Raw genomic sequence first — 25211 nt, 5'->3', positions numbered from 1 at the left:
CACATAGAAGAAGGGAAGAGATTACCAAGTTAGGGTACAGTGATAAGGTATCAGAAGGGGAAACCCAAGAGGTACTGAAGTTCTCTTTGTCTGATTCAGAAAGAAAAAAAAAAAAAAAATTGGTAAAGGGAACTAGAAGTTCACCCATCAGGGCAACTATTTCTGGGCACCAGAGAATCTAAGCCCTTTGGGTCCTCTAATGAACCTGATTGGAAAAAATATGTTAAAATTACATGAAACTGAAACAAGAGGAAGAAAGTGAAAGAAGTGTAAAGAAGAAGGAAGAAAGGTAGGAAACGACCACTGGTTTTCACTTATAAGTTCTATGTCCCAGACCAGATTCCTTTATATATTTATTCTGTGAGTGAAAAAAAGAAAAGAGGAAAGAGGACAAGGCAGTGAGAAAGGGTGGAAGGAAGGAAGGAAGGGTGGGAAGAAAACTTGGAGATGGATACTCTCTTCTTTTTAAACAAGAGGAAACTAAAGTCAAGAGAAAATGCCTTGCCCACAGCAACACAGTCATAAAACGCACACTACTATTGAAAGCCAGCTATATGTGACTGCAAAGCTCGGGGTCCCTCAGGACATCCCAGGCCCCTGATCAAAGTTCACATTATCCCCCAAAGTATAGCATCAGTGGTAAGGTATGGTCTGAAGAGCTAGGATGTCATGGGAAGAGGAATAAAAAGCACAGAGAAAAGGGCCCTTTCAGGTGCTCAGGGAATCCCACCATTTCTGTGATTATCTCTACAACATGAATTTCTCCTTGGGCTACTGACAAAGTTAACCCTGGGCAGGTCACCTAATCTCTCTGCTGCCTTATCTGTAAAATGGGTTCATAACATCATCATCATTTGATGAAAGAGACTGGATTAGCTGAAATCTTGAGCACCTGTCCAGGCTGAAGTTTTTAGATGCTACTTACATCACAGAATTTCACATCTAAAAAAAGTGTAAAAATTCATGCCCAAGAAATGGCTAGACTCTTGGTAGAGATTTCCACTTGGCCCACCTGTTTGTTCTCTTCTTTTGCATAATAACAGAATTTTTATCTAGTCACAAGACTACCCAGGTAAAGTGATTTCTTGGCCTTACTTAAAGGTAAGGGTGACCATATGATCAAATTATAGGTAGTGGAATATGAAAGACAGTGATATATGCAACTTCTTCCCTGAAAAAGAAATGGTAAGCTCTCCCCAGTTCCTCTTTTCCTCTTCCTGTTGGATGAAATGCACACTTGATGGCAGGAACTACTGCCATCCTGGATCATAGGATGGAAGGCACATGATGAGGACCATAAGGCAGCGATAGGGAGAACTTGGGTTCTTCTATCATTCTATACAGAATCTAGAAAGGTGGTACTGATGAATTAATTTGCAGGGCAGCAGTGAAGAAACATAGAGAACAGACCTACGGACGTGGTAGTGGGGGAGGGGAGGGGGGAGAGGGTGAGATGTATGTGTCTGGAGAGAGTAACAAGGAAACTTACAATACCATATGCAAAATAGAGAGCCAATGGGAATTTGCTGTACGGCTCAGGGAACTCAAACAGGGGCTCTGTGACCATCTAGAAGGGTGGGATGGGGTGGGAGATGGGAGGGAGGTTTGGGAGGGAGGAGATATGGGGGTACCTATGGCTGATTCTTGTTGCTGGATGACAGATGGAAAACCACAGAATTCTGTAAAGCAATTATCCTTCAATTAAAAAATAAATAAAGTGGGGAAAAAAGAAGCCATCGTTCTATCCCTTGATAATCTACCTGACCTTCATATGTGAGAGAGAAATAAGTTCCTATCTTGTTTATGCTGCTGGCCTCTAGCAAATACATCCCTTTTATGGAAAAAAAAAAATCACAGATTGTCCAATTTGGGAAATATGCTGCATGGAAAGTGAAATGGGAAACATTTTAGACACGTTCATGGTATTGTCACAGTCATAGATACAAAGTCAAATGGGGCCAATGAAACTTCATGTCTATGCATGGAAATAGAGGGTCCCCTAGATAATTCAAATTATCTTTATATCGAATAGAAAGAGGGTTGGATAACCATTTCCATGTATACACAAAATTGTAGAAGTTATCACAAGACTTTTTAATTGCCCTCACCCCCTACCCTGAGCCTAGAGGCCAGAAGACCCAGTTAGAATGAAAATTATATAATCCATTTATTTTTAAACCAAATTCCACTATGACTGCAGGGCAATAGTGGGAGAAGTCTGTCCAGGGGGGATGAGACAGGATGAGGCGAGGTCAGCAGACCTCCAGGAACCTGCCTCAACTGCACCTTCATTTCTCTTATCTGCTTTATATACTGAGGTTCCCCAGAAAAGTTCAAATAATTCTGTGCTCAAACCTGAGTAAGTCCAACTTCCTGGTTAATAAAAGAAAGAACTAGCACCCAGAAAGGGGAATTGACTTGCCTACAGTCACACAGTGAGGGAGAGGACAAGTTCCCAGGCCTAGGAATCAGCCTCTTTCCCTGAACCAGACCTATTTATTGATCAGGACAGACACAACTGCTAGCCCAGGGACAACCCTCTCTTAGCACAGAGACAGAGTTTCCCTTTGTGATTTTTAAGTGACTCTCTCATCCGCATGGGTGCTTCAGCCAGAAGGGAAAGAACCTTTGACCACAGCAGGTGCTCACAGCCTGAGAACGAGCCAGTGAATTCCGATACTGGCCCCAGGACGTCACATGCTGTCCAGCCTGCTCAACTGACCCACAGAGGGATGGATCTCTCCTGGTCAGAATGGGTCTTGACAGCAGAGCAAAGGAAGGCATCACATTTCCTGTAACATCATGACCACAACCAAAGATGTCTTCTTCCCAGAAGGGAGGATCAGGTGGGTGCCAGGAACAGGTCCCCAAATCCCTGAGCACCAGTATTGGTCACTCAGATTAATATTAAAAGTGATTGGGGGGAATTCTCTGGTGATCCAGAGGTGCAGATTCAATCCCTGGTGGGAGCTAAGATCTCACATGCATCTTGGCAAAAAACAAAACAAAACATGAAATAGAAGCAATATTGTAACAAATTCAATAAAGACTTTTAATATGGGGTAGGGGGGAGAAGTGATTGGAAATTCCCTGGTAGTCCAGTGGCTAGGATTTGATGCTTTCATTGCCATGGCCTGGGTTCAATTCCTGATCAGAGAATCAGAGAACTAAGATCCTACACGGTGTACAGCACACACCAAAAAAAAAAAGAAAACATTAAAAGTGATTATTCATTGGAATGATCCGGAAGTTCCCACTTCCCAAAGGCCTTTTACATACATTATCTCAGTTGGAGGTTCTTTCAGTGCTACAGGGGAAGTGGGTCAGAAATCAATATGACTTCTTGATACCGTCAGAGACACTGGAAGCCCATCAGGGTCTCACTAGAATGTAAATTTCCCCAGGGAAGGGGATTAGGTTGATTTTTGTCCACTATTTCCCTAGTGTTTAAATACTACACTTGAACTGATGCCCACTATTTGCTTCTTAAGTGAAGAAACAGCCTCTGCCAATCTTCCCAACTTCATCTCTCTTCAACCCCCCTAATAAGACACAACCCACTCAGCCTTCCAGACAGTGAACCACAGGCAGGTCCCCAAGCTGAGGCAGCTCTCTCTCCAGCCAGCAGGGTTTGTGCATGCTCTTTCCTCAGCCTGAAATGGCCTCTGCCAACTTTTCCTCTACAGGACCTTTCTATCTCAGTCGACATTCAGGGCTGCCGTGTTCAGATAAGCAAGTTGTTCATCAGTCATGAGTGATCTGGAAACTTAACACAATATTATAAAGTGACTACGTTCCAAGATAAAATAAAAATTAAATTAAAAAAAAAGAGTGATCAGCCCAGGAGGCAACTGGGGACACAATGATCTGCCTGGGCTCTGCTTGTCAAGCTGTACAGACAGGTTAGGGGCTGCATTTATCTAGAAAAAGGGAGCAACTTTTTAAATTATCATGCAGCTTCCATAAGGGCTAGGGTCCTATTGATATCAGGTCCTCCAGGGCTCCTTGGGCCATAGCCCAGAGCAGCATAGAATCCACTCACAATCTCTGGCCTTGCTCATTTCCCCACAGAAGCCATGAGATCTTCCACTGCAGCAGCTGTCTTGTTAGAAGTTGTCTCAACCATTACAACAGTGCCAGGCCCACAGGAGCACTTCTAGAAATGTGAATGAATAATGATGGGCTTAGAGAGGTGAATTGCCTTTTCCAAGGTGACACGGTCAGCCATTGGCAGAACTGGCTCAAGCCCCCCAAACCTCCTGGGGTCTGGTCTAGAGCTTCCTTCTACAGTAGAAACCCTCCTTCCAAACACTCCTTCTGGAAGCCAAGCCCTCAGAGATACCTTATTTAGCAGTGAAGACAAGCCAGATGAGCCAAGTTAATTTTGAACCCTTGCATGCATCTTGTTCACTCAGTCAGTGAAGGTTACTCATGAACAGAAATATTGGAGAAGACTCATTTTTCCACCCCCAATTCATAATTCTGTCTACTTGTCACTCTTCACCCAGATTTAAAAGGTGCTAGTGAACTTCAAGTAGGCCTTATGCCTCCAGCACCACTGTCCTGACCAGGCTTTGTCCCCTGATGCTTATCCTGCAAACATAAACCAAAGAGGCTTGACCAAGTGGCTTCTGCAAAGGATTGTGGAGCTAAAAGCATCTCACACTTTGGTACTTTGGGTATAATGTGACCCAGACCCCCTGATAACAAAGCTGTGCAAGAAAAAGTGAGGAGGAATGCAGAAAATCACCACATTGGCAGCGGGGAGAACTGGGTCACTCTCCTGTTAGCATAATATTAATAACTCCTCATTGGAAAGTGAGATTTGACTAAAGCCACTTTGCATAAAGAGGAAAACATTCCAAGGCAGAGCTGCCTGGAAGATTTGAAGGTGAGCAAGAGACAAGGGGCTTTAACTGCTTCTCTATGCAAGACAGGGGCTGTGCTAAGAGTAGAGAACCCAGGAATGGTCTCGCACTTTGGTCTTTGGGTACAATGTGATCCAGACCACTGCCTACTCCACCGCTTTATTGCTCTGTGACCTTGGGCAAGTCACTGACTGTTTCTGAATCTTGGTTTCCTCATATAAATAAGGAATATAAAAATATATACGTTGAAAGGGGTTTTTTGGGTCACACCCTTCTTTCTTTATCTGCTTATAACTACTAGAGCCTGGGCTCCCGGCTTAGACTTGTAGTGTGACCCTGAGCAAGTTACTTCTCTCAGTCTCTTTCTTTCTTGTAAAATACTGTCTACCTCACAGAGTTTGTCCCAAGGCTAAAAGAAAGGAATGCATATAACATACTTATTTAGTAACTGCCAAACAAGTGTGAATAACTCTTATATTTTGTCTGACTACTAAGTTACTAATAAAAACAGACCATAGATTAGCTCAGTGGTAAAGAATCTACCTGCCAATGCAGGACATGTGGGTTTGACCTCTGGGTTGAGAAGATTCCCCTGGAGGAGATGGCAACCCACTCCAGTATTCTTGCCTGGGAAATGCCATGAATAGAGGAGCCTGGAGGGCTACAGCCTGTAGTGTCACAAAGAGTTGGACACAACTGAGCAACTAAACAAGAATGACCCAGAGTTTCAGCTCCAGTTTGGGCACTCCTGTTTCCTAATCTTAAATAATTAAATACCCTCTCTGGTCCTCCATTTATTCCCTCAGTAAAATGAAGGGATGGGGCCTCCCTAAGGGTTTCCCTCATTACATTCTGTGGGTACCCAAACCTCTGCCCCTTTGAACTCTTCAGGGTCTGAAATGTCCATTGTCCGCACGTGGAACTCCCTGCCCATCATGTAGGGCCAGGTTAAACAGACTTCCTCCGAGCATACTTCCATGACAGGCACAGAAAAAAAAGCAAACAATCAAAGTAAGTCACAGTACTTTCTCTGCTTTTATTTTTTCCTCATGTTTATATAGTGACTTTATTACTATCTCCATTAATTCTGTGCCACAACCTATCATACCCCACTGTACACCATGGCACTGAGATATAGCAATAAGTATCTTGCCCTTCATAACACATTTAGTTATGGTAAAGGCAGGTCTAGTCCCAAACCCTCTTAACCCCTACTATCACTGTTTCTACTGGGTCATACTGAAAACATCCTGGATTACTCTCTAGTGTGAAAGGGTGGGGAAAGCCGTATTGTCCAGTGTGATCTGAAGAGAAGATGAAAATCATCTTCTTTTTCCTGCTTTTAACAGTCACCCGGATTCATCACTTCCGACTTATTCTTTCTCTTTTTCTCTCCCACTCAGCAAACCCAGTAGCCCTGAAGAACATGGCTCCAGCAGAATAATAGATAGTACTTGGGCTTTAAAGGCAGATCTGGGCCAAACCAAATTCTGTCCCGCCCGCCTATCTAGATGATATTGATAAGTCACTTCAACTCTCTAAGACCCTCATCTGAAAAATGGGAGACTAATGTCGACATCACAGGCTGTCAGAATTCAGTGCAGGGACCACCAAGAACTGGGACTTGAGAACTAGAGAGAGTCACTGGAACGAGCTGGAAGTTGCCTTTCTCTTTGGAAACATCCTGAGGATATGGCATGAAGGAAGCAGGAAATAAAGTGTTGGTGGATGGCACTCTGTGTATAGAGCTGCTTGGAAGTCCAAATCGTCCAGCCGCCAGACCTCCCGATAGATAAACTGCCGCCACAAAGAGTTAATGTTCAACTGCCCTTCTGACCCTGTGTCCTTCAAAAGGAATACTGGCAGGAAGCCCTGGGCTGCCCCCATTGGGCCCGTGCCTGCCCACCCGAAGAGGCTGGCAGAGAAGGGGGCAGGCCAAACAAAAACCTTTAACTGTGATGTCATCGCAAACTCTCCCAGATAAATGCCCAGCTACCAAAGCATCTGCATTGCATGCCAAAACGTCCAGCTGGGCAGAAAACAAGGAATCAGGTCCCAGGCGGCCCGTGCAGTCCCGTCCCGGGCGCCTGTCTCTCTGACCCGGGACCTTGCGATCGCGAGAGACCAGCGACCCAGGAAGCACCGGGGCTGGCGCTCCTCTAGGCCGCCCTCTCCGCCCCTGACGACAAGCTCCGCCCCGGTTCGCAGGGCAACCAATCAGCGCTTCCTTCTTTCCCAGACCCTGAAGGGACCGCCCCATTGCGCTGCGGCGGGAAGAAAGCCCCGGATCAAAACAAACTGAAAAGTGAGTTCCGAGATAATGCACAAGGCTGGCCAATCGGGCAGCAGAAGTAACGCTGCCAGAAACCGCAACTGACTTCCTTCAAGATGTTAGAAGATATTCCACCTGTGAAAACGGCGGCAGAAGTATTGAGGAAGGAAGAGGAGAATCGGAGAGTCATTGCACTTAGGAAAAAAATAAGACGGCTGACATTTTAAAAAGAGTCCTAACTCCAAACACAGCAGTTGACCGCCCCACCCCCTCAGGGAATTAATAATTCATGGATTTTATCACCCATCCTTATGCCGTCCCTTCCCTCCCGCAACTTCAAGTCCAGACTCCATCATTTTAATGACTCGGCCTCAGCTTCCTTGCCCTCTCACGCATCAGTGTGAGCACCTGCCAAACCGGTTAAATGCAGTTTTCCCGTCCGTCCTCACGTGCGACCACCCGGCGCACATCCCCTGGCTGACTCCTCTGAACAAATTCCAGAAACCAGGCCGAAGTCCTAATACACTTCCCGAGTGGATTCCATCCCACTTCTCTAAACGACCATTCGACGTCTCTCTCGTGTCATCCCCAGCACCTCTCCCCCACCCTTCCTCACAGCTGCTAATCTTGCTTCGGTTTTATTGAGGAAATAGACTGGATCCCAGCACAGCTTCCTCCAGCCACCACCCGCTCCCCGCCAGCCCCTATGGATATCCGCGCTTGCCCTTCGCGCTTCCTCTCTGCCCCCGCGACGAGGCTGCCATGTCGCTCTGCCTTGCCCTTTCAAGGGCCTCACCTCTTTTGGTACTCCGTGCCCACGTCTTTCACTGCCCCAAACCACCTTTCGGCACCCTCACTTTTCCCTTCCTGTCGAAATCATTTTCCTCCGCGCACATTCTGCATTTTCTCTCATCTTTAGAAACAAGAGGAAACACAAATCAAGCGTCTCTTTAGGTTCCATATTTTCCTCTTGCTACCTACCCATTTCTGAGTATCCTTTACAGTACCACATACCAAGGACAGTCTGTGCCAGCGGTTTTCAAACTGATTTGGTTTACATACCCACAAAAGAATTTTGAAAACTATGTACTCTAACACACATTTCAAACTGACATCTAAAATTGTTCATTGTAAGTTTAATCCTTGAAAAGAGGTAATTTATGACAATTTGTAAATACTGAAAATTTGAAATGAAGATACTAAGTCCCTCTTTTAAAAAATCTAATTCAATGTGAATATCATGGCATTCTGATATTTACATTTACTTTAAAAGTATTAGCATATGAAAGAGCTCCTTTTAACAATCAGAAATTTTAGTTTCTTTTATTTCTTGAACTCATGTTTTCATTCTATTTACCTCTCCTCTAAAATCTTAACCTAACACAGATTGTAAGATTGAAAGTCTCTAATTGATCATGTCATCTATATCTAACAAAATGTGTATAAATGGAAATGTAAAATGTTTTCTTTCCTCTAACCATATGGTTGTAAACATTAAAAAATTCCATCTGCATTGAGTTATCATGATTGATCAAAATAGCAAATATGGTTTTTTAGAAATAATTCCTAAACACATAAAGTGTTACAGGAAATTATCTCATAATGAGATATCTGAAATTTTTCTTTAATTAGTTTATGTGTCCATTGATATGGGCTTCCCTGGTGGCTCAGTGGTAAAAAGACATGAGTAGGGAAGATTCCCTAGAGAAGGAAATGGCAACTCATTCCAATATTCTTGCCTGGGAAATCCCATGTGCAGAGGAGCCTGGCAAGCTGCAGTTCATGGAGTCGAAAAAGAGTCAGACACGACTTAGTGACTAAACAATATGCAATATCCACTGGTATATAGTATTTATTGCTGCAGTGACAGAGGATTAAGCATCAATTCTAGTACTATTTTTCTTATTTACAGATGTTAGCACTGAGAGCAATTAGTGTCAAAAATCAGTTCACTGGAAAAGAGTTTTGTTTATAGAAATGTGACTTCATTCTTTGAACTCTTTCTAAGTTATATGCCAAAAATCACATAGCGAACTGTCATCAAAAGTTATTTTTAAGGGGGCTTCCCCGGTGGCTCAGTGGTGAAGAATCTGCCTGCCAATGCAGAAGACGCAGGCTTGATCCCTGGTTCAGGAAGATCCCACATGCTGCAGAACAACTAAGCCCATGAGCCACACTATTGAGCCTGTACTCTAATGACCAGGAACTGCAGCTACTGAAGTCTGTGTGCCCAAGAGCTGGTGCTCCACCACAAGGGAGGCCAGTGCCCTGAGAAGCCCGGGCACTGCAACTAGTGAGTAGCCCCCACTCACTGTACCTTGAGAAATGCCCTCATGCAGCAATGAAGACCCAGCACAGCCAAAAATAAATAATATTTTAAAATATTTTTTAAAATACGCTATCTGATAACTACTAGATCGGAGCTCCACATAGCTATTTGCAAGGTGCCTATTAGATTTTCATGCAAAAATGTCAAGATGCATATGTCCTGCGGAAAGAATAGGGGTGCCCCAGGAAGGATCAGGATGTGAGAGGTAGCTGCAGAGACTGCCCCTGTCTTGGGTTCTAATGACGGGACCAGCGCTAATGACAGTGTGACCTGGGACAAATGATAAAACCTCTCTGAGCTTCAGTTTCCCATTGCCCCTTTCATGCATGTCCACACATTCTGAAAGCAGGAGGAACTCTCGCTAGGAACGCAGAATTTTTGAATTCTTTAACTTAGAATAACACAGATTCAGATGCGACTGAATCACTAGTCACACTCTGATTTTTATCTGTTCTATTTTTTTTAATTTTTAAATGCAGTAAAATACAGAAAACATAAAATTTGCCATCTTAACCAGTTCTACCAGTGTACAGTTCAGTAGCATTAAGTATAGTCACACTCTTGTGCAACCAATTGCCAGAACTTTTTCATCTTGCAAAACTGAAATTCTATACCCATTAAACAACTATTCATTCCCCGCTCCCTGTAGTCCCTGGCAGCTGCTATTCTACTTCCTACTTTTATTTCTTTAACTATTCCAGGTACCTCATATATGTGAAGTTATGCAGTATTTGTCTTTTTGTGACTGGCTTACTTCATTTAGTAAAATGTCCTCAATATTCATCCATGTTGCAGCGTGTGTTGGAATTTCCTTCCTTGTTAGGCTGAATGAGATTCCATTTTCCATTCCATATTCACCAACTGTGAATTGTATTCCACATTGAAATGAGACTTCTGTTTATTCAAAAATATTTATCGAGCACCTACTATGTTTGCGTATATACATCTGGATGTGATGTACATGTGAGTCAAACAGATATAATGACTAGGTGACTAACACTTTCACTTTCATAGTCTAGTGTAGATGAAAGTGGATTCAGTCTCCTGTCCTATCTTTTAATCCATCAATCAACCTTTTGGGTCAGAATAGCAAGATGGCATCATAATGCCAGTATTCCAGTTTGGAGCCCTGAGACCACCTAGTTCCATCCTCCACACATGCAGCACATCTCCAGACCCTTCCTCACACCAACCCAAACCTCTGCCCCCATCTTTATTCACTCCCTTATAATAGCTGTGTAAGCGTCTGTATCTCTGATGAGATTATAAATCTGTTTGCAAATAAGAAGCAAGAAAGGTTTAGTTATGTATCCCCAGGACTTTGACGAAGCCTTTGCACATAGAAATGTTCAAGAGTTGTTTTTTTTTTTTAATTTACTGATAAAACTGGAAAATCCTTTATTTGTTCTAAACTATTCAAATAATTGAAATTCAAAATAATTCAGGGAGACTTGCCTGAGTCTCACTGTGGTTGCAGACTCTGGAGTGCAATTCCTGGCTGATTCCATATATACCCATTTTTACTGGGAAAAAAAAAATTCAAAAAGTACTGCTTGCTTGCTATGTGCCAGAGTCTGTTCTAGGAGATAGGACTATGGCAAAGAACAAGGCAAACTTTATTCAAACTCTAACACATTCTGGTTAGGGAGTGAGAGAATCAACAGTGAGTGAAGCACAGTGAAAGAAACAGCAGGCAAGGGCTAGGGTTTATATTGCTTTATCCTGGAGGGTCAGGGACATCTTCTCTGCAGGAGTGTTAGTGGGTCAGAGATCTGATGAGAAGAAAGAGCCCAACAGGGAAACGTCATGGGGAAGAACATTCTGGACAGAAGGAACAGAGACCGCAGAGGTCCTGAAGCAAGAAAGTAATACTGATGCAAGTTAAAGCTATATTATTTCTAGTTTAGAGATAAGACCATCAAATCTAAGATTCAGTGACTTGTCCACCACTCACCGAAGTGGTAGCTAGACTGGAAATTAGGTACAGTCAGAAAGTAATCATATTTAAGTGGTGTGCAGACATTTTCCAAAGCAGTTCAATCCTCTAAGCCATAGAAAAGAAATATCCTGACTGAACTTGATCCAAAATAAGCCACGCTTCTCATTTGACCCTCTCCCACTGGGTCGTCTATCTCATCCACTTCTTGTGTCTTTCTCCACCTCTACTATATCCAGGTTGTTGACTCCTGAAAGTCTGCCCCCAGGCCAGATGTCTGTTATGTCTATTCTGAGCTACAGATCCTTGTCCCCAACTGGAATGCAAGGTCTCCAAAACCAAAGCATTGTCTGTACCCAGCTCTCCAAAACCAAAGCATTGTCTTACACACAGCAGTTACTGAATAAACATTTGTTGAATGAATGAATGAGCAAATAAATGAACTGTCTATCCAACTATTAACTGGACACATCCATCTCAACATCTCACAAACACCTGAAATTCAGCATATCCCAGGATTCCTCATCTCTGCTACTCTCTCCTCCCAACTGCCCTTTTCATGTTTCCTCTCCCTCTGAGGTCAGTGCACATTCCAGTGCCCAAGTCAGAAACCTGGGCACCGTGTTTGATTTCTTTTCTCTATTTTTACCCATATCTAATGGGCAATGAAGTCTTCTCAATTCTAACTCTTTATTGTTCTAGAATTTGTCCCCCTACTTCTACATTCTTTCTGGGTTTGCCTTGGTTGAAAATCTTATCATTTCTCTCCTGAATTATTGTAGGAGTCAACTAATTATCTCATTTCTTTCTGTCTCTCCTACATAAGACTCTGTTCTACAAGTGATCATTTTAAAATATATTTTAAATTGTAAAAGCTGCATTTTCATTCTAAAGATATGGAAAGTACAGAAAAACTTGAAAAAGAGAACAGAAATCACCAATAATTCCACTATGCAGAGATAACTATAGTTATTTTTTGGTTTTGGTACATTTCCTCCTGGTTTTGCTGTGCACATATTTATTTGTCTATTTTAAATCAAAACCTGAATCATGCATTCTTCTTTTTGGCTTGGCATTTTATTATGCATGTGTCCCTATACCTTGAAATGTTGCCAGATGACTTGAATGCTTTAAAATATCACATCAGTTGCATGTAGTATAATTTGTTTAATCATTTTCTAATTATTCAGCATTTAGATTCTTTCCAGTTTCACTAATGTGTCTTCAGTGCACATTCTTGGACATAAATTTTTGTCTTTATTTCTGATTATTCCCTTATGACAAATTCCTAAAATAAAATTATGAGAGCAAATTATATGGCCATGCTTAAGGCTTCTAACACTTTTGTCAAGTTACCTCAGAGAAACTTTTTTAAAACATGAATTTAATCATGTTATTCCCTTTTGAAAATCTCTAAAGACAGAACTCAGAAACTAGTTCACACTTCTTGGGTAGATTTATAAGACTACATGGTTTGGCCTCAACTTACCTCTCTGACTTCATCCGCCACTGCTCCCACATGTAACCCCTTTATTTCAACCACAACATACTATATATTAATATCAGCTTATGAAATATGTCAGTCCTTTGGACATAGTTGTACTGTCTGCCCAGAACATCATGTTCCCTTTTCTTCATCTAGCCTTCTTCTATTTGTTGATTCAAAATTTAAGCATCATATATATAAGATAGAATATATCTTCCATTTAAATGCTTGCTGTGAGTCAGGCTCTAAGCTAAAGAAAAAACTTCATTTCATTTAATAGTCACAACCATTTTATCTAAGTATTTATTTCCAACATCAACTGAAAAAATAGGCTCAAGGAGTGACAGGCTTCTGTAGTTACGTGGCAGAGTGGAGATTTACACCCAGGTCTATCTGACTCTAAGCCCATGTTCTTTCATTAGTGTGTCTAAAATTTGTCTCTTCTCTGATCTTCCTGCCATTTCAGTTCAGTCACTCTGTCATGTCTGATTCTTTGAGACACCATGGACTGCAGCACGCCAGGCCTCCCTGTCCATCACAAACTCCCGGAGATTACTCTAACTCATGTCCATTGAGTCGGTGATGCCATCCAACCATCTCATCCTCTGTCATCCCCTTCTCCTCCCACCTTCAATCTTTCCCAGCATCAGGGTCTTTTCCAGTGAGTCAGTGCTTCACATCAGGTGGCCAAAGCACTGAAGTTTCAGCTTCAACATCCAGTCCTTCCAATGAATATTCAGAACTGATTTCCTTTAGGGTGGACAGGTTGGGTCTCCTTGCAGTCAAGGGACTCTCAAGAGTCTTCTCCAACACCACAGTTCAAAGCATCAATTCTTTGGCACTCAGCTTTCTTTATAGTCCAACTCTCATATCCATACATCACTACAGGAAAAACCATACCTTTGACTAGACAGACCTTTGTTGGCAAAGTAATGTCTCTGCTTTTTAATATGCTGTCTAGGATTGTCATAACTTTTCTTCCAAGGAGCAAGTATTTTTTAATTTCATGGCTGCGGTCACCATCTACAGTGTTTTTTGGAGCCCCAGAAAAATAGTCTGTCACTATTTCCACTGTTTCCCCATCCTGCCATTTAGATTCTTCTTTTATAGGTTTTCAGAATACCCTGGGCTTCCCTTTGTCTTTCTCTTTGTCCATCCAATCAGCCTTCCTTGTTAGACTGGAAATTCCGTGAGGGCAGGAACTATGTCTAATTCACAGTGTAGGAACAAAGTGAATAGTCACTGAATGAATGAGGAATGAATAAACAAACACTGGTTGTACTCTTATAACTCTGACCTCAGTTTTCCTTAATTTCCTTTGCTGTCACCGATGATGACTTTATGAGCTTGTCTCCTTGGGGGATCACCACTCATTTCTTCTGATGTCTTGATTCATGCTGGGGTTCGCCAACTGAGCAGAGGTGACATCATGGTCATAGAACTCCTCTGCCAATCAAGGTGGACCCCAGACAGCATCCTGTGAATCCGGCAGAAAGAGAAAGATGTCGATTGGGAGTGCCGGTAGAAAGTTTGTTTGCCCACACATGCCAGAGTAATGAGAGGAAAGGAAACAAAAAATAGAAAGCAGAGGCTTAATGGGATGGAAAGAGGCTCCAGTGTGAGGCAGGAACTGCCCCTAAAGGATTAAAAAGAAAAGGAAAATTGAAAATTTGGCACAAAGCTTCAATTGGAATCAAAGAGATCAGGTCCATAGGATTTGTCTGCTGAGGCTATCCCACTGATGTCAAAACTCCTTCCAACCCTTCCTCTCAAACCCCTGATTTCAAAAGCAATGTAATGTTTACTTAGGTACATTGAATTCCACCCCCACCCCCATAAAAGGCACCCTCCATGGGATGAGTTTCTGAGAGCTGCTTGGACCACATATTCCACAGTTTGGTCTCCAAAGTGGCAATTATCCTTTATTTCCTCTTTCCACTGTCACCGCAAACATCTTAGCATCCCCACAAATGCCACCTAAGAGTTCGTGTCACCCAGTCAGAAGTAGCAGAGCAAATATATGCATACATGCATATACTCAGACACACATACACTTGCATGCATGTTCAGAGATACACAACCGTGTGTTTGCATTTATACATACATCCTTGCATATAATTAACACATAACCATGTTTTCACCTATACTAAAAAAGGCACCCTCTAAGCATCTATTTAGTCAAAAAATAATTAACTGAGTACTTACTCTGTATTAGCCACTATGCTCCATCCTAAATAAAAGAAAGGTAAGACATTGTCATTGCCTGCAGAAGTTCACAGACAATAGGTAAAATAGATAGACATCTAGTCAATTGCAGAGCCACAAGACAGTGGAAGTTCAGCAAAGCCATCCTGCCCAACCTCTGAGCTCAGAGTTTTTCCAGGGAGGTATAGGCAGGTCTGATCCTTGGCAATGACTAGGAAAAGGTAGCTGCATATACAAAAGCAAAGTGACATGAGTTTGGGAGAATTGCAAGCAGAATTGCATAGCTGGATTTTAGAGGACAAGGGGAAAGATAGCTGAATCACAAAAAAAAATAGGGGTAGAGGGATAGGGAAATACGAACTCATGAAAGGAATTCCATGCTGAAATTCCAAATCTAGCAACATGGCAGACTTCATTAACATAGAACTGCCGTCCTAGAAAAAAAAAGCACACACACAGAAATACTGAATAAAATATAATAGCTCCCTCCACTGAATACAGATCAAATGAACTCTGATGCATGGATCAGACATTCCATATATCAGAAATAAAAGGAGAGTATAAAATCAAGATAATAAGCTTCTAAGCTGAAGTTGAAGTGTGTAGAAGCCAAATCATGCAGTCTTACACATCCATCCAATGAAACTGGACTATTTTCTGAAATCTTTCTGTAGAAAGTTTAAAAAGAGAGTAATAAAATTAGATTTGCATAGCCTACAACCCATGAACCCCCTGGGATTCCTTCCTAGCAGCACAAAGACAAAACGGCTTTCTAGAGACCAGGGTGCATGGGATTCCCACAGAAAACATAAGCCCTGCTATAGATAAGCTCACAATAAAAAAATTATAGACCACACAAGCTTAACCTATCTGGTATGCAAAATGAAGATAAAAATTCAAAGGGATTTTACATATTCATACTTACCAGATTGTTCAAACTTAAAATTCTAACAATACCAGTTGTTGGGGATGGAAATCAATTGCAAAATTTCATATGCTGCTATTAATAATAATGGCACAAATTTCTTACAACTACTTCTGAGAGCATGTTGGCAATAATATCTGTTAAAGTGAAGGTATAATATATTCCTACCATTTAGCAATTCCATTTCTTTGTATACTGGAACTAAAGGAAGAAATACATAAAGGAGTCCATTTCTGCATTGATTGTAATAGCAAACAGCTGAAAATATCTAAATGTTCACCAAGTTTATAATAGGTCAGTAACAACAGAGTGGGAAAGACTAGAGGTCTCTTCAAGAAAATTAGAGATACCAAGGGAACATTTCATGCAAAGATGGGCTCAATAAAGGACAGAAATGCTATGGACCTAACAGAAGCAGAAGATATTAAGAAGATACGGCAAGAATACACAGAAGAACTGTACAAAAAAGATCTTCATGACCCAGATAATCACGATGGTGTGATCACTCACCTAGAGCCAGACATCCTGGAATGTGAAGTCAAGTGGGCCTTAGAAAGCATCACTACAAACAAAGTTAGTGGAAGTGATGGAATTCCAGTTGAGCTATTTCAAATCCTGAAAGATGATGCTGTGAAAGTGCTGCATTCAATATGCCAGCAAATTTGGAAAACTCAGCAGTGCCCACAGGACTGGAAAAGGTCAATTTTCATTCCAATCCCAAAGAAAGGCAATGCCAAAGAATGCTCAAACTACTGCACAATTGCACTCATCTCACAAGCTAGTAAAGTAATGCTCAAAATTCTCTATGCCAGGTTTCAGCAATACGTGAACTATGAACTTCCAGATATTCAAGCTAGTTTTAGAAAAGGCAGAGGAACCAGAGATCAAATTGCCAACATCCACTGGATCATCAAAAAAGCAAGAGAGTTCCAGAAAAACATCTATTTCTGCTTTATTGACTATGCCAAAGCCGTTGACTGTGTGGATCACAATAAACGGTGGAAAATTCTGAAAGACATGGGAATACCAGACCACCTGACCAGCATCTTGAGAAACCTGTATGCAGGTCAGGAAGCAACAGTTAGAACTGGACATGGAACAATAGACTGGTTCCAAATCAGGAAAGGAGTACATCAAGGCTGTATATTGTCACCCTGCTTATTTAACTTATATGCAGAGTACATCATGAGACACGCTGGGCTGGAAGAAGCACAAACTGGAATCAAGATTACCAGGAGAAATATCAATAACCTCAGATATGACAATGACACCACCCTTATGGCAGAAAGTGAAGAGGAACTAAAGAGCCTCTTGATGAAAGTGAAAGAGGAGAGTGAAAAAGTTGGCTTCAAACTCAACATTCAGAAAACTAAGATCATGGCTTCTGGTCCAATCTCTTCATGGGAAATAGATGGGCAAACAGTGTAAACAGTATCAGACTTCATTTTTTGGGGCTCCAAAATCACTGTGGATGGTGATTGCAGCCATTAAATTAAAAGATGCTTACTCCTTGGAAGGAAAGTTATGACCAACCTAGACAGCATATTAAAAAGCAGAGACAGTACTTTGCCAATAAAGGTCTGCCTAGTCAAGGCTATGGTTTTTCCAGTGGTCATGTATAGATGTGAGAGTTGGACTGTGAAGAAAGATGAGCGCTGAAGAATTGATGCTTTTGAACTGTGGTATTGGAGAAGACTCTTGAGAGTCCCTTGGACTGCAAGGAGATCCAACCAGTCCATCCTAAAGAAAATCAGTCCTGAATATTCATTGGAAGGACTGATGCTGAAGCTGAAACTCCAATATTTTGGCCACCTCATACGAAGAGTTGACTCATTGGAAAAGACCTTGATGCTGGGAGGGATTGGGGGCAGGAGGAGAAGGGGACGTCAGAGGATGAGATGGCTGGATGGCATCACCGACATGATGGGCATGAGTTTGGGTAAACTCCGGGAGTTTGTGATGGACAGGGAGGCCTGGCGTGCTGCGATTCATCACAAAGACTCAGACACGACTGAGCGACTGAACTGAACTGAAGGTATTGTTTACCCATACAGTGATGCTATAGCATGTTAAACGAATATTGTAGATCTATATGCCATCACATATAAATTGTAAAAACACAATGTTAAGTGATCAGAACAGGTTATATAAAAAACAAACAACTTTGATACTATTTACATATATACATATTTTAAACTCACAAAACAGTTATATAGAGTTCATGGATGTATACTTATGTTGGGTTAATAAGAAAACCTGATTCGAAAAGATACATACCAAATTCAGGATAAAGGGGAGGGACTGTGTGGAATTAAGGGACAGGGCTGAAATTGTATCTTAACTGCTTCTTTCTTAGCAACAATATTTGATTGGAACAAATAGGGCAATATGCTAATCTCTTATAGTTGAGTGGTAGGCACACGGTTCTTGTGTTATTCTCTGTATATATTACATTTTTGAAATGAATTCAAATTTAAAAAGAAGAATAAATACTATGTGAAGGATTGTATTCCCTGAGAAGGTGAGTGACATGGTCAGATTGCTGTTTTGAAGGCTCCCTTTAGCCCCGATGCAGAAGAGTTCTTACCAGAATGTAGACTCGGGCAGGGAAAACCTGATTACCAGAGGCTATTGGAGTTGGTTAAAAGATACTTAATGAGGGACTTCCCAGGTGGTCCAGTGATTAAAATCCACCTTGAAATGGAGGCGATGCACAGGTTCGGGGAACTAAGATCCCACATGCCACAGAGCAACTAAGCCCACAGACCATAGTTACTGAGCCCAAGCACTCTGGAGTCTGCACACCACAGCTAGAGAGCAGACCTGGCACAGCCAAGTGAATAAATAAATAATATTTTGAAGAGTTAATGAGGCCTCAAATGAAGGGAATAAAGGGGAGGGGCGAGTCTGAAAGCTATTTATGAAGTAAAAATTGCCAATATATTGTCAATCTTTTTCCTTTGGTATTGAGGTTTGTTTTGTTTTGTTTTTTAATAAACTTTGCTCTTTTCCCTTTTTCAGTTGAAGTATGACACAGCAATAGACAAATACATGAATCAAAGTACGCTGCTTAATACATTTTCACAAAGTGACCAACACCCGCATTAAGTCCTCTGCCAGTCAATATGTGCCTAAAGGTCATCACAAACCTGACATTTATCATCATAGATAAATTTTCTGTGTTTGTTTAAAATATTGATTTGAATTTATTGAAGTAACAGAGGCATTTAGTTATCATGGCTTCCCAAGTGGCAGAGTGGTAAAGAATTGCCTGCCAATGCAGGAGACGAAGGAGATGCAGTTTCGATCCCTGGGTTGGGAAGATCCCCTGGAGGAGAAAATGGCAACCCACTCCCATATTCTTGCCTGGAGAATCCCATGGACAGAGAAACCTGGTGGGCTACAGTCCATGGGTTCACAAAGCGCTGGACACGACAGACCTCACACACACACAGTAGTTATCACACATAATGAGTCGTCTAGATGCCAGTTGGTTCCAGAGCTGATTCACACAGGGCACTGGGTCAATGACTCTGTGAAGTTCTGACTTTTCCTTTATGGCTGGCAAGATGGCTGCCACAGCCCCAAACATCATACCCTCACAACAAAATGTTGAAGGAAGGACGCAGCAATAACCAGGCTACTGAGACATCTCAAGTGCTTTCCTGTTTTCTCAAATACATAGAACATGATCAGCTTCTCGGAGCTGGAAAAGTCAGTGATCCCCATTTCGAGAATCTATGATGGGAAATGAGTAGAAAAAACAAGGTTGGCTATCATTATGACAGTCAAATAATTTCCTTGGTTTCCCACCAGGCCCACTCAACACTAGGAATCAAGTAGTACAAATATTTACTTTTGGTTCAAGTGTAAAGTTTTTCTGACTAATGTTTCATCATTGCTTTGGAATTTTCTGTTCTTACCTAACTCCTTGTTTTTACTTGCTTGTTTTGGGTTTTTTTCTTTTTATTCAGTTTTATTGAGATATAGTTGACATATAGCACTATACACATTTAAGGTGTAAAGTATAATGTTTGACTTACATACATTGTGAAGTGTTTACCACAATGAGTTTAGTCAATATTCATCACCTCTTGTAATACAAAAAAAAAAAAGATTAAGAAAAATATTTTTTCCTTGTGATGAGAACTCTTAGGATTTACTCTCTTAACAACTTCCATGTATACCCTACAGCAGTATTAACTACATCATCATGTTGTACATTACATCCTAGTTCTTATCTTGTAACTGGAAGTCTGTACCTTTTGACCACCTTCATCCAATTCCACCTCCCTACAGCCCCTGCCTCCAGTAACCACAAATCTGATCTCTTTTTCTTTGAGTTTGGTTTCCACTTTTCTTGCTTGTTTATTTGTTTTTTTAAGATAAAATCACAAGCTGTTTTAAACAAATGAACTTACAATGCCTATGGAGTTGGAGTATATAATAAAATAAGGGTGACAGTTAAATTTAAAATTTTATATACATTTTCCAGCCAACGTATTTGAGAGGGACATTATCCTTAAATCAAAATTATGTATATTAAAATTCTTGTTCTCCCTGATTTCTGCTATAAAATTTAAAATTCCCAGGATATAATAAATATCAGCAAAAAATGGGCAAGCATTAACATTTCTCTAAAGATTATCTTTTCTGGTAAAGTAGTGATAATCATTCTTAAATTTGTCATAAAAATGTGAATATCATGTTGAAAGGGTCATGTTAGTTCTTGCCAAAATAACTTAGTTCTAAAAATGAAAATGTCAGTTTAACTAAACTACCTCTTAGCATCATTCTAAACCCACATTGTTTTGGTAATTTATAACTCTGTTTGTCATATATTCTTTCATTTATAAAAGATGTATATCTTGAAAATAAATTGGCTTATTGGGACATAAAAGAAACTGAAACAAGCAAACAGCCACTCTTGAAAACGTATTTATCAGTGACCAATGGAGGAGTCTAGACCTGAAACCCCCAGTGAAAGAAACTGACTTTTCATATAGTTTTACCATTTTCATAATTATACTAATTCCTAGATAACCCAGATTTAGAGGAAATAAAATGTAAAGAAGAGGGATTAGATCCCAATATTTGGAGGGATCTTCTAGTAGGTGATGAAAGGAACTGGAGAAAGCTTATAACAATCCTTTTTTGTGTCACTCATGACGTGTTTGTTCTTTTGGGATTTAGTAACCTAGATTTAGTTGGGCTTCACAGGTGGCACAGTGGTAAAGTACTGGCCTGCCAATGCAGGAGATGAAAGAGACATGGGTTTGATCCCTGGGTTGGGAAGATCCTCTGGAGAAGGAAATGGCAACCCGCTCCAAAATTCCTGCCTGGAAAATCCCATGGACAGAGAAGCCTGGTGGGCCACAACCACAGGGTCACAAAGAGTCAGACACAACTAAGCACAAACAATCTAGATTTAGTTATTTTGACTCTACTGTATTCCATTAATCACCAACCACTTATCTTGCATCATTTTCCCTCTTGGCGCGTAAGAGTTTGGTTTTTGTTTTTTATGATTCACATATAAGTGAGATCACACAACATTTACCTTCTTCTGTCTGACTTATTTCACTTCGTATAATGCCTTTCAGTTACATACACACTGTTGCAAATGTTAGAATTTCTTTTTTATACTGGAATAATACTCCATTACATGTATAATATATTCCATAACTTCTTTATCCATTCATCTGTTGATAGACACTTAGATTATTTCCATGTCTTGGCTATTATAAATAATGCTGTTAAAAACATGGGGGGTGCAGATATCTCAACACAAAGTTTTCACTCTCTCCAGATATATACCCAGAGGTGGAATGGCTGGATCATATAATTCTACTATTTTTTTTTTTTTTTAAGGAACCTCCATATTGTTTTTCCGTAGTGGCTATATCAGCTTACATCCCACCACTTGCACAAGGGTTCCCTGTACTTCACATTTTCACCAGCAATTATTATATCTTGTTTTTTGATGTTAGTCATTCTAACAGGCATGAAGTGATATCTCATTACAGTTTTGATTAGCATTCCCTAGTGATTAGTAATGTAGAGCATCTTTTCAAGTACCTGTTGGTCATCCATATACTTTGGAAAAATGTCTACTTAGGACCATTATCCATTTTTTAATTGGATTATTTGTTCTTTGCTATTGAGTTGTATGATTTCTTTATATTTCAGGGTATTAATGCCTTATTGGATAAAAGCCTGCAGATATTTATCTTCCCTTTTCAGTAGACTGTCATTTTGTTGATTGTCTCTTTTGCTGTGAGTTTATTTCGAACTTCATAAAAACGAACTCATACTATATGTATTCTGTTGTGCCTTTTTCCATTCACTCAATATTATGTGAAATTTACTTGTATTGTTGTGCATTGAAGGGGTTTGTTCATTTTCATTGCTAAATGCTATCCTCATGTGAATGTTTAATTTCATTATTTAATGATCAGCTCAATCGTTGATGTGGATTTGAGTTGTTTCAAGTTTTGGTGAGAATATATACATCCCTCTGTTGGGTGTATATTTAGGTAGGAGTGGAGTTTCAGGGGTATGGGGTATGCATATTATTAGCTTTAGTAGATACTCCCAACGTTTTCTAAACTGGCTGAACCAATTTACATCCCTGTTTGCAGTGAATGAGAGTTCAGTTGTTTTACCTCTTCAACAACATATCATACTACCAGTTTTTTTTTTTTTTAATTAGACAAGGGTGTCACAAGTATGAAGCAATATCTTACTGTAATTTTAATTTGCATTTTCCTATGACTAACAAAGCTGAGCACACTTCTATGTTTATCTACCATTTGTATAACCTCTGTTGAGTTCAGTTCAGTCACTCAGTCACATCCAACTCTTTGCAGCCTCATGGACTGCAGTATGCCAGGCCTCCCTATCCATCACAAACTCCCAGAGTTTATTCATACTTATGTCCATTGAATTGGTGATGCCATCCAACCACCTCATCCTCTGTCATCCCCTTCTCCTCCCACCTTCAATCTTTCCCAGCATCAGGGTCTTTTCAAATGAGTACGTTCTTCACATCAGGTGGCCAAAGCATTGGAGTTTCAGCTTCAGCATCAATCCTTCCAATGAATATTCAGGACTGATTTTCTTTAGGATGGACTGGTTGGATCTCCTTGCAGTCTAAGGGATTCTCAAGAATCTTCTCCAACAACACAGTTCAAAAGCATCAATTCTTTGGCACTCAGCTTTCTTTATAGTCCAGCTCTGACATCCATACATGACCAGTGGAAAAACCAAAACTTTGACTAGATGGACCTTTGTTTGCAAAGTAATGTCTCTGCTTTTTAATATGCTGCCTAGTTTGGTCGTAACTTTCCTTCCAAGGAGTAAGCATCTTTTAATTTCATGGCTGCAATCACCATCTACCGTGATTTTGGAGCCCCAAAAAATAAAGTCTGATACTGTTTCCACTGTTTCCCCATCTATTTCTCATGAAATGATGGGACCAGATGCCATGATCTTAGTTTTCTGAATGTTGAGTTTGAAGCCAACTTTTTCACTCTCCTCTTTCACTTTCATCAAGAGGCTCTTTAGTTCTTCTTCACTTTCTGCCATAAGGGTGGTGTCATCTGCATGTCTAAGGTTATTGATATTTCTTCCAGCAATCTTGATTCCAGCTTGTGCTTCATCCAGCGCAGCATTTCTCATGATGTACTCTGCATGTAAGTTAAATAAGCACGGTGACAGTACACAGCCCTGGAGTGGGGGCTGCGCGGCACTAGAGCGACTTGGAGGAGATACCACATGTCCAAAGTCAGAGAAGCGCCACCAAGACAGTAGGCACTGGAGTGGTGGCTGTGCAGCGCTGGAGCCACACTGAGGAGATACCCTCTGTTAGAAAGTTCTGAAAATGGATTGTCTCTCTCTTTCTTACTCATCATTATTTACAAACCATTCTGATATCAAAAGAAAACTACCAAAACCTCCCTGATTCTAACATTCACCTCTGATATCTTGGGCCATTCATGTCTTGTCTTCTCTTCAAAGGAGGTGAGGAGAATCAAAATGTGATGTGTGCATTCAAGTTTTCCAAAGACTGCAGTGGGCTGTTGGAGGCAAAGTGAGCGTCATTGGAAGGGTTCATCCAAAAGCTGGAATTTTTTTCCGGGTTGGATATTCTAGAATGGATGCTTACCAGAGATGGGGAGAGCGTCCACAGGGAGGACATCAAAGTCTAACTCATTCTACTCATTGCGCTCCTGCAACACTTCACACAGGCTCCTCCGCCCATTAGCATACTACCATAATCTCTTACTCATTCGGTTGTCTCTTCTCCTAGACCTACATCTTGCAGAGCCCTTTCCATTCATGTCATTGGTGCGGATAGTGTAAAAAGGCTTTGGCCCTTGGTAGATCTCAGAAAAGCCACCATCAGACAGGATAGGTCCTCCAGCTAATCTCTCTAACTTCCTGTATTCTTTCTTTGTAACACTCGTCTTAGTTCTTAATTACCTAGTTAAATTTGACTTTTTGCATCCTTCTCTAACTCATAAGTCCCTTGAAGCTGTGATCTCGTCCCTTTAACCCACTGTTCTTCATGGATTTACCAGTGCCTGGTACAGAGTACTTAATGAGTATTAATCAACAAATAACTGAAATAATTTGAATCTGAATCCCAGAGCTGCCCTATATTATGGTGTGGCTCCATCTTTGCTTAAGTGAATGTGTTATTTGTTCAGTCATGTCTGACTCTTTGCAACCCCATGGAATTCTCCAGGCAAGAATACTGGGTAAGGTAGCCATTCTCTTCTCCAGGGGATCTTCCCGACCCAGAGATCAAACCTGGGTCTCCTCCATTGCAGCAGATTCTTTACCAACTGAGCCATAAAGGAAGCCCTTCTTTCCTTAAGTACCCATGAAATGGTGCCATTTCTCATTGAGACTAGTTTAATTCATCAAGTACTATTAGATAAGTATAAGGGGAAGACAGGGAGACTAGTAGTATGCACTGACTTGATCTCCACAGCTCCTCCACTAACTTGCTGTGTATCCCTCTCCTCCTGCCAGCAAGTTATCTATCTGGACCTTTGTTCCCCTAGATTTGAAGGGAACACTTTGGACTCTGGCCTTAAGAATCTCCCTTTCTGCATTGTGGGACCCAAAGTTATGTCCACTCATAGGAAAATGCCGAGAAAATGCTGAATCAGGACAGGTATCT

Source organism: Cervus elaphus, chromosome 20, assembly GCF_910594005.1.
Source record: "Cervus elaphus chromosome 20, mCerEla1.1, whole genome shotgun sequence".
In the NCBI taxonomy this organism is placed as follows: domain Eukaryota; kingdom Metazoa; phylum Chordata; class Mammalia; order Artiodactyla; family Cervidae; genus Cervus; species Cervus elaphus.
Note: the sequence above shows the minus strand (reverse complement) of the source record.